We start from the raw sequence: 15,451 nt of genomic DNA on the forward strand, positions 1-15,451 counted from the left end.
CCTGTTGTCCGATTTAAGTGATTTTTTGAATATTATGTTACAACCTTATTCTTTGTCAATAACCCTGTAATAATATTTTTGCTTAACAGGTAAATTTTCATTGTATACCGGGTGTACGAATCAAACTGTGTTTTTTTCTCAAAGTTCGCAACAACCTATTGAATATTCTAGCATTTATAAAATATTGAAATTAAAACCCAACTATAGTCTCAGGTTTTCTTAACATTTTGTTTTTTGATTCATTAGTTTATGTTGGATTGGATAATATACTACATTCGCTCTCGCGAGATTTTTTTTGACACTGACGTTAGTAATTTCTTTTTTGAAAAGTTCAGTTGTCAGAAGTGACTGGAAATTAGTACAAAACCAACGCACCTGCTCATATCCAATATTATAAATAGTAAACACAGTAAACAGACATAAAAATAACATAAACCTTACGCCAATCAATAATTATTTATTTAAACCGTTATAATGTATTAATAGCAAATGAGAAAATTATTTATTGTACAAAATAAAAATATTTTGTAGAAATAAACTTCACAAAATTTTATGAGATTAGTAGACACTCCCACTATTTCTAATAATTCTTCTTTTTTTAATAAAAGATTAAAAGTTGATTTGAGTTGATTTTAGCAGTTAATAGTGTGAAGTAGGAATTTTTGTGTTGTATGTTTCCTATTCCGAATGTGTCAAAAAAAATCTCGCGAGAGCGAATGTAGTATACAAAAATTATATACTTTAACAACTAGGCATGCTCTTTATCAGTACAGTACAAGAGGACTTTGTACCTCAGGGCAGTGTCCTAGGGCCATTACTTTTTATTCTCTACTTGAATGATATAGATCTGTTTGTTGATTGTGAGTTTGTTAATTTTTTTGCTGACGATACGTTAATAGCTTGTAGTGATGTATGCTTGGAAAATGCAGTGGCAACAAGCTGAAAATGCGAGCATTATCATAACGAAAACTGTGTATATATGTATTTAAATTCATAATATAGAAAATTGCTATTAGGAAAAGCTGTTTAGAATTAAAAATTATGTTTTAATGTGCAAATATATCATTCTAATTTAAATCTTGTGAACTATAAAGATACTTTACTCGAAATTCATATTTTTTACATACCTCGTATAAAATTAATAAAATTTGATTCATCATAAATCTTAGACCAAGAAGAGATTTTTATGAAGAATAACTTTTCTTCGTCAAATTAAAAATACAAGAGTTATAAATGAAAATGATGTTGGTATCCAGAATTTGAGAAAATTCGTCAAATATTTTTTTCCATTAGAAGGATGTAATTTCATATATCAGAACATACTTTTTTATTCCAAACCACATTTTAAATAACAATTTTCCAATATTGTAAAATAAATAATACATACATGATAAAGATACTTTTTACTGATGAACTTTACTTGGATCTACAGATCGAGCGAGTCTCGTAAATTCCACGGATTTGCGCCACGCTTCACGCAACCGTATTTACGTACTTGTGTTTTGAGTTGTGTGGTCGTGCGCTGGTCGAGTGGAGTTATAATTTACCAAATTTAAATATAATCGTTTCTACTGATTCATTATTAATATAGTATAATATGTATTATTGCTTTCAAAATATACTCAAATTGTATTTTTATACATTTATTACACATATTATTTTATATAATAATTAAATTCAATATAAAATGTCATTTATATTTTATTAATAGCTAAATAATTTAAAATTTAATTTGACATTCACGAAGTGTCAAACTCAAATTTAAATAATAACATTTGCTTTGCTTAACAAATTCAGATTAAAAAAGTAGCCTACTTCCTAATCAAAGATTTCAGCTGATGTTTAGTGCGTGGTAGGAAATAACCGGATTGTGACGTCACATTTTAGAGTTTGAGGTCGATTATCTCGAAGACGGTTAGAGATATCGAAATTCAGATTTGGATTCAGAAGACAAAACTACATAAAAATCCATCGATAGATCTAAGTTTTGCAGGAGCGGCAACGCAATAACACACAGACTTTTGCAAATTTATAAACGAAAAGTTTTCGTTGAAAATGAATTAAATTCTGGAGGCTGTTTATAATTAGAGAGAGAGATATACTTTATTGATACAATGTAACAAAAGGCCATCGACCGAAGTCTTTCAGCCAATTTACACAATTAATATACATTAATACAGTATATGTTTTTTGTTAATATTAATACAATACAATAATTAAAAAAAAATATTTTTATGTGGCGGTAATCACAATATCACTGACAATTAGTTACAATACAGATGATGATTTAAATAGAGTTATTTATTGTCTTGATGTGTAGCAGATTTCTTCAAAAAGAGTTCTTCCTGGATATCTACGGGCACTGTCCTCTGGTATCTTCACAATGTGGGGCTCAATCAAATTTCTGTTATTGTCATTAATAAAGAGATATTTAAACAGCGTATTGAGTCTCTCATTAATAGGTTCAATTCCAGTTTTCTCGTACAGCATTCTGTTGGATGGATTATGAAGTGGATTATCAGGATGACGCATTCTAGTAATTTGTCGAAGGCTAGTTGTTTCAGCCACTTTTATATTATTTTTTGCAGGACCTTTAGAATTATAGAAAATTGCAGAACCATACTCCAGCATGGGCCTGCAAATCATTTTATAAATATTGGCTGCTGTTTCAATCGTAATTCCCTCATTCTTGTATGTTAAACTTCTGAAGTGTTTTGCTCTAGTTATAATTTTCCTTTTTATAACTGCTGTGTGGTGGTTGAACTTCAATTTGTTATCTATTTCTATTCCCAAATACTTAACAGTTTGGGAGGGTTTAATAATATTGTCGCATATGTTTATAGTTGGTGAGTGATCTTGGATTCTATCGTTAAATATTATTAGTTTTGTTTTAGAAGGATTTATTGTTAATCTCCATTTATTCATCCAAGATATTGTGTCATCCACCTGCCTCTGCAATAAGTCCATTGTCTTTATTAAATTTTTTCCATATGATATCACTGTACTGTCATCAGCAAATTGTAGCAAATTAGTATTGGTTAGTCTCTTGTCGCATATATATCACTGCAATAGAGATTATACAATAGAGGGGAGAGTGGTGAATCTTGTGGAACTCCTTGTTGCACTGAAAATGAATGGGAATATGTTTCATTGATCTTAACTATACACCTGCGTCTTCTAAGAAATTCGTCAATAATCCATATTAGAGAAGGGGAGCATTTTATTCTGTGAAGTTTATATAACAATCCTCTATGCCAAACGGAGTCAAAAGCCTTCTTGATGTCCAAGAAAACTCCAGCGGCCTTTAGTCGTTGCAATCTTGCTGCCTGTATATTGGATGTTACTATTGAAAGAGGAAGGATTTTAGATGATTTTTCTCTAAATCCAAACTGGTGTGCCGGAATATGTTGGTTTAATTCATTAAATAATCTTCCTTGGATAATTTTCTCAAAATTTTTTCCAATTACGGGGATAAGGGTGATTGGACGGTAATTTTGGGGTAGTTGATGGTTAGTATAAGGTTTAGGAATAACTATTACAATGCCTGTCTTCCACTCATCAGGGAAGAAATGATTCATGATACAATAGTTATATATGCTCATTATCTCCTTATGAATATCTGGATCTAGTTGTCTAAGGATTTTACGATTGATGGAATCTTTGCCTGGAGCTGTATTTTTTCATTTATATAGAGCCTCGTCATATTCATCTTCTGTGATGTCCTGAAGAGCATTCAGATTACGACTATTTTCATAAAAACTTCCAAACCAAATATTCACCTCCTCTACCAAGGTATCTCTATCAAAATTGTTATCCTCATTAAATTTGTAGTTTCTTCAAAGTACACCTCAAAAGCACTACATTTTTCTTCATCTATACTATATGCTGGCCATCATAAATATCAGTTCTGAAATCTGTTGTCTAAACGATTTATATTTAGACAGTTTTTTATTTCATTCCAGTATGTTTTTCCTTTCATGGAGTTTATACTTTTACATCCATTTATGTTGTTTAAATTGTGATATACGTTTGTGAATATCTTTGTTTAGTTCATTAAATTGTGATTTTAATGCGCGTGTCTCATTTTTTGGATCTGCCTGAGTAACTGTCTCTTCAATTTAATCAGAGACAAAATGGAGGATGGAAGATTGTAATTAAATGGTGATTTCTTCTGCTTGGGCCAATTTTATATTATTAATTTAGACAACATAGTGTTGAAATTTTTAGTGTAATTTGGGCAAATGTCATGCCTTATATTCAAAAATTCTTTCATTCTACTATTTACATTTTGTACATTACATTTTGCTATATTGGGAAGATTAATTTCATTAATGTGGTCAGGATCATGGTGTAGATTAAAATCAAATTGCAAAGCCAAGTGATCACTTCCCAGATCTGGAGTTACAAGTATATTTGTGATATTATTTATAATATTTTTAGAACAAAATAATATATCTGGAGTTGTGCTTGGGTTACCTGCCATTATAAACATAGGAGGAGTAGGTATTTGATAAAAATTAGAATTTTGAAGAAAACATTTGATTTGCTTCATATGTGAGGGGCTCGATTTTGGGTTAAAATCGCCAATGATTATTGAATAATCATAAAGGGATGCTTTAATGAAGATAGTTTCTTCAATTAGTGAGGAATTGTGAATATAGACTACGAAAATGTGTAATTTGGAGTCTTTAAAAGGAAATGAGACATGAATGCAGTTATTAAGAGGGTTGTTTATTCGTGGAGGATTTTCTTTGCCCATCTTCCATGTTTTTCTGGATTGTATAAGACTGCCTTCTCTGAAGTTTTGGTTTAATATATTTCCTTTTTGTTGGATTATAGACCAGTCACAATATGGGTTAATAAAATCTTTATTTTTGCTTTCCACACACATAAAGCTATCGATATTGTTAGCTTGTAAATAGTTGTATATTAAATATTTCTTTGGTTGAAAACTATTGATATTTGAATAAAGAAACCTCACCTTATGAGCCATTATCCTGAAATATTGCAAGGACTTCCTGTGGCATAGTTGGTGAGTCATTGGTTGGTTTTTCCAGATCGAACATGAGTATAAATAGTCGATTTCCGCTAAATACTGGGGTAGTATCAATGTTATATAGATGTACAAATCTCTTTTTTAGCTTAATTATGATTTCTTGACGATCTTTATTTTTAGCATTATTTAGTTTGTTAGTATATGTTTCAATAATATGATCATGATATGTCATTGGTGAATGTATTCTGCTTGTACCAGTAATTTTTGATGACATTTCCGAGGATTTTTTGTTCATAGACTTAATGCGCGCATTAGGAATTCCTTCGATAGGTTTAGTTGGTCTGTTAGGACATTTAGGTGACCATGCTTGGTGGTCTTCGGCGTTGCATGACAAACACTTTTCTGGAAGAGGAGAGGTGCACATTTGTGTTGAATGTTTTCCTTGGCATTTCCTACAGCTTATTGATGTGGTGCAGTTCTCTGTAGTGTGGGTATATAGTAAGCATTTAGAACATGGGATAGGAGAAGGTTCGGGTGGTTGACTGGGATAAACAGGATAGTGGTAGTTCTTAAAGAACACTCCCTCGCTTAATAGTTTTTGAAATGATGAGTAATCTCCCGTAATTATTCTAATCAAAGGTGTCAGTTTTCCGGTTTTTCTTGATGTAATTCTTTTGCAGTATCTGTGTGTTATTCCGATATTGGTAAGGTGGTCTTTTATATGTGTATCCTCAATATCCAATTCTACCGATGATATAACACAGGCGAAAGTTGTGTTTTGTGATTTATGTGGTGTTGATTGATTTTGGTTAGAATTTGTTTCTTTGTATTCTTTGACCACACTTGACTGGACTAATGATTTCAGCTTTGTTTTAATGTGTTTATTATCCTGATTACTTTTTAAAATAAAACCACTTCTAGTTTTTATTATAACATCGGAAGAGTTTGGATCTCCAACACTCCAATAATTAGCCAACTGTAACCTTGATGAGTTGTTAAAAAAAATGTTTATAGTTTTTATTACTGATGATTTTCATTTGAAGTGAATAGTTTTGTGTGTTGTTATTAGTTACCTTTTTTTGGTGACTCGGAGTGTTGATATCTTTTTGTGAGTTTTGCTGAGTTTGTTGTGTTATGTTTTCAGAAGATTGTGGTTCAATTATTATATCTTGCACTTGCTGTTGAGATAGTTGTGTTTGTGTGATTCTTTTTTTTTTTGCTGGATTAACCAAATGTTTTTTCTTTTTCCTTTTCACTTTTGTCCACTGTCCGGCATCATCCATTTCCATTTCTTCCTCTTCTTCTGTTTCGCTGCTCTCGGAAGCCATGATTCTTAACTATTTTTTTGTATAAATCAACTAGTTAACAACCTGCTCACTAATTGCTTTGTAATGAATGAACTCGTCTTCAATGTGTGTGCTTACTCTATGAAGGTTCCAAGCATACTGTTTATAATTATTTAACATTAAACAAGTTAAAATTAAATGTATTAAAGACAAAAGCTCTAATTGTAACCAGTAGATATAAATATAACAAAATCAATATAAATAACATTAATTTATCCATGAATGGTGAAAAGCAGGGGCGTGCGGTAAAAATTGAACCCAGGGAAGCAATTTATAAAAAATTGTAAAAACTCATTTATAATGTAATTTAACTCCCCTACCATTTTTCGCAAACTGGTCTATAACTTCAGTGTACAAACGTGGATATTGTGACATTTTTTAACCAGATTATTGTCAATTGCTAAAAGGGAATAATTAGAGAGAGAATCTGGTCCTGTCAAGTTTCGCAAAGTAAGGCTTTAGTTGTTTTAGAGTTGAAAAACCACGTTCTACAGAGGCACTAGTAGTTGGAATGGTCAGTACTAACTCGCATAATATGCCGAATATGCTTTGTCCAAAGAAGTTGGTTTTAAAAACATAAGTAACTCACTGGCATTATTTTTCCATTCAATCTGTTGGAATATTTTATCGAAAATCTGATAGTATAGTCGGCGGTAGCACGATTCAACATCTCCAAAATTAGCAGTACTCAAAACTTGCCATCATATTCCAGCATTTTTCAAATTCATCTCTCTTTTTTTTAATAACATCTTTACATTTGCTAATTTTTTTACACAGAAACCAATCTCGTTTATCTTGCTTTGCAATACATTAAAAAATTATCCGAGAATGGACATATTTCAGAAAAAACCAAGATTAAAAAATCAAAATTAAAATCATTTTTTAAACTATCCAAAAATCCGCTCGAGCTATTTATTATGCTTTCTGTATCCCAGTTTCACCATTCTCCAATACACTAATATTTATATATTATATAAATATGTCATTCAATAAAATCAATCTTCATAATTCCACAAAATCAGTCGATGAACCCACCATCCTCAAGTGCTAGTAAATCCCATTTAAATTCACTAAAATATGACTAAGTTTTCACTCTAATGGCATATAAAACAACATAATGCTATTCTACATCCCACCAGAATGAAAACAATGGGAACCTTCTCTGGTTACACCTCCGAGGCTTCTACAATTTTCAAGCCATACGGATGCTGAGACTAAGGAAGATGAGGGAATTCTACAATTTACAATTCACGTCCCATCTGCTCAGCGCGGTAAAGTTACAACGAGAGGTTCCCTTCATACTCCACACAGAGTAAATGTAAATCAAAAATGAATAACCATTTTCAATTTCGTTGCAAAACGAAAATACAGCCGAACCATATTCTAGTCCAATCAGAGAGTGCTGCAAGCACCTCTACCGGTTTCGAAACTTATTAGTCTCTCATCAGGAGGCACATATGCTGCTCTCCCTGATCCAACCAAAACAAACCCCAGCGTGCAGTCCCGGATTGCAACGAACGAAATGGCATAGATGCCCTAGCGGCAACTGCTAGCAAAAATACTCAGTTTTCACTCTAATGGCATATAAAACAACATAATGCTATTCTACATCCCACCAGAATGAAAACAATGGGAACCTTCTCTGGTTACACCTCCGAGGCTTCTACAATTTTCAAGCCATACGGATGCTGAGACTAAGGAAGATTATTATTAAGGGAATTCTACAATTTACAATTCACGTCCCATTTGCTCAGTGCGGTAAAGTTCCAACGAGAATGGTTCCCTTCATACTCCACACAGAGTAAATGTAAATCAAAAATGAATAATCATTTTAAATTTCGTTGCAAAACGAAAATACAGCCGAACCATATTCTAGTCCAATCAGAGAGTGCTGCAAGCACCTCTACCTCTATCTACCTCTACTAAAATATCTTCATGTATGCAATGGACAGAATTGCTTATATAGAATAGATATGCCCGAAGTTTAACCTCGCTACTCAACGTGTAACCCTGGCACTTTTTACATAGGCTCGGGAGAAGCAAATTTGAAATCAGGGCCCGGATTACGTACACTCGATACGCATCGTATCCGCCATGTTTACCGTAGGGAGTGATTACGAAACCTCTTTCCCTACGTTGTCGATGCGAGTCAACTCGAAGGCACTGCTCGATACCTACGACCCTGTCGAGTTGCCAACTCGAACTATCTATCTCTCTCTGATAGATCGCTGATCTCCTATAACGCTTTCTCTCTTGCCGGTCCAAGTATAAAAATTAAGAAAAGTGAATACATAATGACATAACCTACTTACTTCATACTTTGATTTTTTCAATTTAAAAATAATGTAAATTGTTAATCAAACCATATTTAGATTATACACGGTTTTGATAATAATTCTCATGTTTTGAACATTAAAAAAATATATTGTTTAAATCTCCCAGTGAGGTGTTATTACACTCATTACACGGACAGAAGTTCTCTAATACATACTTATTCCTATTTTAAAAATATGTGAAGGAAAGCTCTGAGACAGAATTCGATGAAGTGAATAGGTAGTTAGCAGTGACCATTACGACCTTTAGTAATATTTTTATATAACGTCTCCCATCTTTCCCTGGCCATTTAATCTTTAACGGTAAAAAATCATAGTTAATCTCAAATTCTACTCAAGTTCGAAAATCATATATTTATATATCTAGGTACACGTTCACTGTATCATCCTTAGAATATAAAATAAACGTTTATAACAATTAAATATGTAATAAAAACTTTATTTTATATTCTATTGTAATAATGATTGAGGTTAATGAGAGAAATTCCTTGACATATAACGTGCACATCATTCCAGTTGTTCGAAATATTATCCCGTAGGTTCAAAAATACGAAAATTGCCGATGATTTTCTGACAGTCTACTCGAACCCAGTTCGTAATCACTTTTTGGCTTCGATGCGTATTCGCATCGTGTTTGCCTACGGTTCGTTTTGCGATCTCGCATCGAGTGTTCGTAATCCCGCTGCAGATTATTATGCCGACGTAACTCCGAGTACCACCGCAAAAAGACGATCATGAGTCTGCCGGTCCACGTATTACACGTGTAGTCAAATTTAAATTTTCCGCTAATGTTAGAGGCCTTATGGTTTCGGCATATCAGCCACAAGCCCTTTGACTGACTTGATGGACAGCTGACAGATTAGGATTAGGTTAGATCTTAGACAAGGAAAGAGAGACGGAGAGGACGAGTAATCCTATGACCAAAAGTGAAGCCAAACCGCCACCAGAGATTTTGATCATCGACGTATCTTTGGGGTATTGTTATGCATTGAATATTTAAAATGAAAACATGAAATGTATTTAAAATGAAGAATTTGTGTACGGTAAATGTTTTATTAAGTTGCTCATATTACGTACATATGTTTCAATACATACATATGTTTTTATTACGAATTTTAGATGAGGATTTACTTTATTTTTTATGAAATTTTAACCTACAACGAACACCCACCACTGGCAACCCATTGTTATATTTGACGTGACCGCCATGTTTTTGGTGGCAAACAAACCAAAAACTGGCTTCACTTTTGGAACGCGTGTTAGTCTGGGCTGATTAACGGAGAATAGGCCATTTTTGGGAAAAGTTATTTCCCAGCAATTTTATTGCTGGAATCGAATTATAAGATCCTATATATTAATAATATAGGTATGCAAAGTCCTCAGATAGTGTCCTACTTTTTTTATAAACAAAATGGCACCCGAAAATCGTGTTTTTTTCAATTATTGCTCTATAACTCCGAAGATTTTACTTCTACAACAAAAACACCCAAATAAAAATTCACCGCGATTAAATACTGCACAGAGACGTGTTTTTCCCGATCTGCTCCGATGAAAATTTTTCTCGGAAAATGCAGGTTTTCCCAACAAAATCTTTAATTTTCAAATAAAGTTTTAGATAAGTAATTATCTACCAATAATTAAATCATTTGGTGACTTAAAAGCCTTCTTGGTTTAGATTGTAGTTCCAGAAGCTGATGAGAATTAAACGAATATTTTAGCAACAATTCAATTGTTAATTAATAATTTACGGTCGCAATAATAACCAAAATAATTATGATACACTGATCAAACTTTGAAATCTTATTAAGATGAGATGGCTATTTAACATTTTGTCGACAAAATATAAATTTTTTATATTTTTGTATAATCTTTTAATGTTTAAAAAAATAGTTATAAACAAATTAACGTTTCTCAGACAGTTTTTATTAGATATATTGTAATTTTAAAACAGCTAAAATGCGCATTTCAAATATCTTGAAAATGAATGCTTTAAAACTTTTTTGCAACCATTTGCAAAAAAGGTATGAAACAGCAAAGTAAACATATAATTACTACGGTGTTTATATTTTTTTTTAATTCTTTCAAAGCGTAGAAGTGAGTTTAAAGTACAAGCTAATTATTTACAAAAAATATCGATTATCAGTTTAATGGTTATATTTTAATTAAAGATTATAAATATATTTTTTTGTAATTTACACGCGCGAAAGTAGAATAATACAGTACTGTAGCTAAAATTTTCACTCGGATCGACTACCGGCCGCGCCAGACGTACACTTTTATAAATAATGTATGCTGCGTGTCAGTCGCTTCGAGTGAACATTTTAGCTCCGACTCTGTATCAGGCCTACTTTTGCGCTAAAAATTACAAAAAAAGTATTTTTAATCTTTGATTAAAATATAACCATTGCACTAATTTTTGACATTCTTTGTGAATAATTAGATTGTACCATAGACTCACTTTTAAGCTTTGAAACAATTAAAACAAATCATAAACAACGGAGAAATCGTATATTTACTTTGATGTTTCTTAACTTATTTGCAAATGGTTGGAAATTTTTTTTAAAGCATTCATTTTCAAGACCTATGAAATACGCATTTTAAGTATTTTATAAAATTAGAATATAATAAACAATTTCTGAGAAATGTTAACTTTTTTATAACAATTTTTTTATTGATTTAAAGATTATGCAAAAAATTAAAAATTAATATTTTGTCGACAAAATATTAAATAGGCATCACACCTTTATAATCTTTTTAAGTTTGATCAATGTCTCATGATTATTTTGGTTGTTATTGCGACTGTAAATTGTTAATTAACAATTGAATTGTTGCTAAAATATTCGTTTCATTTTCACCGGCTTCTGAATTTATTATCTATACCAAGAAAGCTTTTATTTCACCAAGCTATATAATTATTAATAAATAATTACTGGCCCAAAAAATTTATTTGAAAATTTGAGATTTTGTTGGGAAAACCCACATTTTCCTAAGAAAATTTTCGTCGGAGCAAATCGGAAAAAACATATCTCTATGCAAAATTTAATTGCGGTGAATTTTTATTTGAGTATTTTTGTTGTAAAGTTAAAATCTTCGGAGTTATAGAGCAATAATTGAAAAAAATACGATTTGTCGGCGCTATTTTGTTTATAAAAAAAGTAGCACACTATCTGCGGACTTTGCATACCTATATTAATAATATATAGGATCTTATAATTCGATTCCAGCAATAAAATTGCTGGTAAATAACCTTTCTTTGTACTTTACTAATTAGACCAGCGTATTATAACTATATTTTTTTTTCAAAATTTAAAGATTATGCAAAAAAAGAAAAATTTATATTTTGTCGATAAAATATTAAATAAGCATCTCATCTTTATAATCTTTATAAGTTTGATCAATGTATCATGATTATTTTGGTTATTATTGCGATCGTAAATTGTTAATTAACAATTGAATTGTTGCTAAAATATTCGTTTAATTTTCATTGGCTTCTGGAATTACAATTTATACCAAGAAAGCTTTGATGTCACTAAGTTATATAATTATTGATTAATAATTACTTACCTAAAACTTTATTTGAAAATTAGAGTTTTTGTTAGGAAAACCCGCATTTTCCGAGGAAAATTTTCGTCGGAGCAAATCGTGAAAAACATATCTATATGCAGGATTTAATTGCGGTGAATTTTTATTTGGGTGTTTTTGTTGTAAGGTTAAAATCTTCGGAGTTATAGAGCAATAATTGAAAAAAATACGATTTGTCGGCGCCATTTTGTTTATAAAAAAAGTAGCACACTATCTGCGGACTTTGCATACCTATATTATTAATATATAGGATCTTATCATTCGATTCCAGCAATAAAATTGCTGGTAAATAACTTTTCCATGAATTTTGCTAATTAGCCCAGAGTATGTATTAAATGAGTGTTACCCGTCCTCTCTCCTTCCTTGTCTAAGGGTTAGATGATGAGATTATGAGGTTAGGGAAGAACACACTTTACGATTATGATTATGAAAGTTTTATTTTTGAAACAAGACCAACAACTCAGAAGTGGGATATGGAACGAAACAGAGGACGAAGCCAATATACCGGCAGGCCGGCGAAACCAGCGCTGCAGTGCTATTGCAGGAACAGTTTACGGTAGAAGATATGATCCAGTCGACAGTAAGAGCCCTATTAGTATATCAAGACAAGTCAAAGACAATAACGAGTACAGAGCCACGAGAAAAAGAGCGGTCCTTTAGTAACAAAAAAATAGGTAACCTGTTACCGGAGTTTTCTGGTCAAAACACAGACGTTACGCTATGGCTAGAAAGACTTAATGCGGTTCAAAGTGTATATAATGTGCCTGACAATATTATGCAAATTATAGCAATGGGAAAATTGACTGGCCATGCAAAAAGCTGGTTCAATTCCAAAGTTGACTACGTTATGATGGATTGGGAAACACTAAAGGCTGAAATGAGAAAGATGTTCTCTAACCAGGCAAATATCGTGGCGCTGCGCAGAAACTTTGAAAAGCGAAGGTGGAAAGCAGGTGAGAAGTTCACTAAGTACTACCAAGAGAAAATTACCTTAGGAAATGGCAGGAGTACCAGAAGGTGAGCTAATCCAGTATATTATTGAGGGTTTTGACAATCCAACACTTCAGAGTCAAGCTAGAATGATGTTGCATGAAATTAAAACCGTTGAGGATCTATTTAGCCGAATGTCCAATGTGGTAAACGAGACTGCCCCACAGCTTAATCATAATAGATTTCCGAAGAGTACAGCTAGCACTTCACGCCAAAGAAGTTCCACACCAGCAGCACAACGTCCTGGAATCCGTTGTTTCAATTGTAATCAATAGGGACACAAAGTAAATGATTGTACCAGGCCACGCAGGGAACGAGGTTCATGCTTCAAATGTGGAAAGATGGTTCACAGACTTAGAGACTGTCCAGAGCGAGTTCAGCCAGATAGTACAACGAATGTTGTGCAAGAAGCAGGAGTGCAACCCTATATGGTAAACAGAATACTCTGTGAAAGTAGGAAGTGATCTTTCTAGTTTTAACATTATTGCATTAATAGACAGTGGTTCACCTATTAGTATTATCAAACTTAAATATGTTCCACACAATTTTATTATACCTACAACAGTGGAAAACAATTAATTTACAGGGATTAATGGGACTCCTTTGGAAATAGTAGGTACATTTCAGAAAGATGTGTGTATTAATAAAATTATGGTAAAGGACCCCGCACAAACCTTATGGAAAATAGGTCCCAGTGGATTTCGTTCATACTTTGGGAAAATACTCTTTGGAGCATCCTGATAAAAAGTTCTCATGGGCACAACTCAATCGTATGAAGGATTTTCAAGATATAGAGGCCCAAACTAGGAAAATTATAAGATTTACTGGGTATTCCAATTTCGTGAGTTACTGGTTATTTGGCAATATGTAGAAGTTTGGATCAAAGAAAAGTACTAGTAGTCTATGATTTTTTCCTGGCTATCCAATGGCGACCTTTACTTTGACCTTGACCTTCAATGGACGTCATCTTCTAGAGTTTCGAGGGTTGTCGGCATTCAATTGATATAAAAAGATTACTCATGGGTTTTTGGGATCGCTAAACACGAATATGCCATCAGAATTGCCCTCCGGATGACGTGGTGGCCAGGGCCTCTGCAAGTGACGTCATCTTCTAAAGTTTCGATGGTTTTCGGCATTTAATTGATGCAAATGAATTACTGGAGGGTTTTTCGAGGTCGCTATACAAGAATATGCCAGCAGAACTGACTTCCGGAGCACCTGATTTCCAAGGTCAATGAAAGGGGCTCCTGGAGTTTCGAGGGTCTTTGGTACTACATTAATGCAAACGGATTAGTTATAGGTTTTTGGGGTTGCTAAACACGAATACGTGATCAACACAGACACAGCAGCACCTGGTGCCAAAGACAGGTTATCTTCTGGAGTTTCGGAGAAATCAAATGGATTACTCTTAGGTTTTTGGGGTTGCTGAACATGCATACACTATCAGATCCGACCCACGAATCACGTATTCGTGTTCAGCAACCCCAAAAACCTATAATTAATCCGTTTGCATCAATGTAGTACCAAAGACCCTCGAAACTCCAGGAGCCCCTTTCATTGACCTTGGAAACCAGGTGCTCCGGGAGTCGGTTTTGGTGGCATATTCGTGTTTAGCGACCTCAAAAAACCCTCCAGTAATTAATTTGCATCAATTAAATGCTGAAACCCATCGAAACTCTAGAAGATGACGTCCCTTGCAGTGGCCCTGGCCACCACGTCATCCCGACGGCAATTCTGATGGCATATTCGTGTTTTGCGATCCCAAAAACCCATGAGTAATCTGCTTATATCAATTTAATGCCTAAAATCCTCGAAACTCTAGAAGATGACGTCCGTTGAAGGTCAAGGTCAAAGTAAAGATCGCCATTGGATAGCCAGGAAAAAATCCTAGACTACTAGTACTTTTCCTTGATCCAAACTTCTACATGTTGCCAAATAACCAGTAACTCACGGAATTGGAATACCCCGTAAATCTCATAATTTTTCGAGTTTGAACCTCTATATCTTGAAAATCCTTCATACGATTGAGTAGTGCCCATGAGAACTTTTTATCAGGATGCTTCAAAGAATATTTTCCCAAAGTATGAACGAAATCCACTGGGACCTTTTTTCCATAAGGTTTGTGCGGGGTCCTTTAAAGTTTTATTGCTATATGCTGCTATAGTAGGTAGAGATTTTATTGCACAACCCATGATACTATAAAT

At 33.2% G+C, this 15,451-nt stretch overlaps 1 protein-coding gene across 1 annotated transcript in view; it reads right to left on the reverse strand.

Moving 5' to 3' along the window:
• Positions 1 to 15,451, reverse strand: part of LOC126886861 (zinc finger protein OZF-like) — a 45,455-nt gene that overhangs the window by 4,479 nt on the left and 25,525 nt on the right. The gene's annotated exons all lie outside the window — the stretch shown is intronic.

This window comes from Diabrotica virgifera, chromosome 6 (genome assembly GCF_917563875.1).
Source record: "Diabrotica virgifera virgifera chromosome 6, PGI_DIABVI_V3a".
Classification (NCBI taxonomy): domain Eukaryota; kingdom Metazoa; phylum Arthropoda; class Insecta; order Coleoptera; family Chrysomelidae; genus Diabrotica; species Diabrotica virgifera.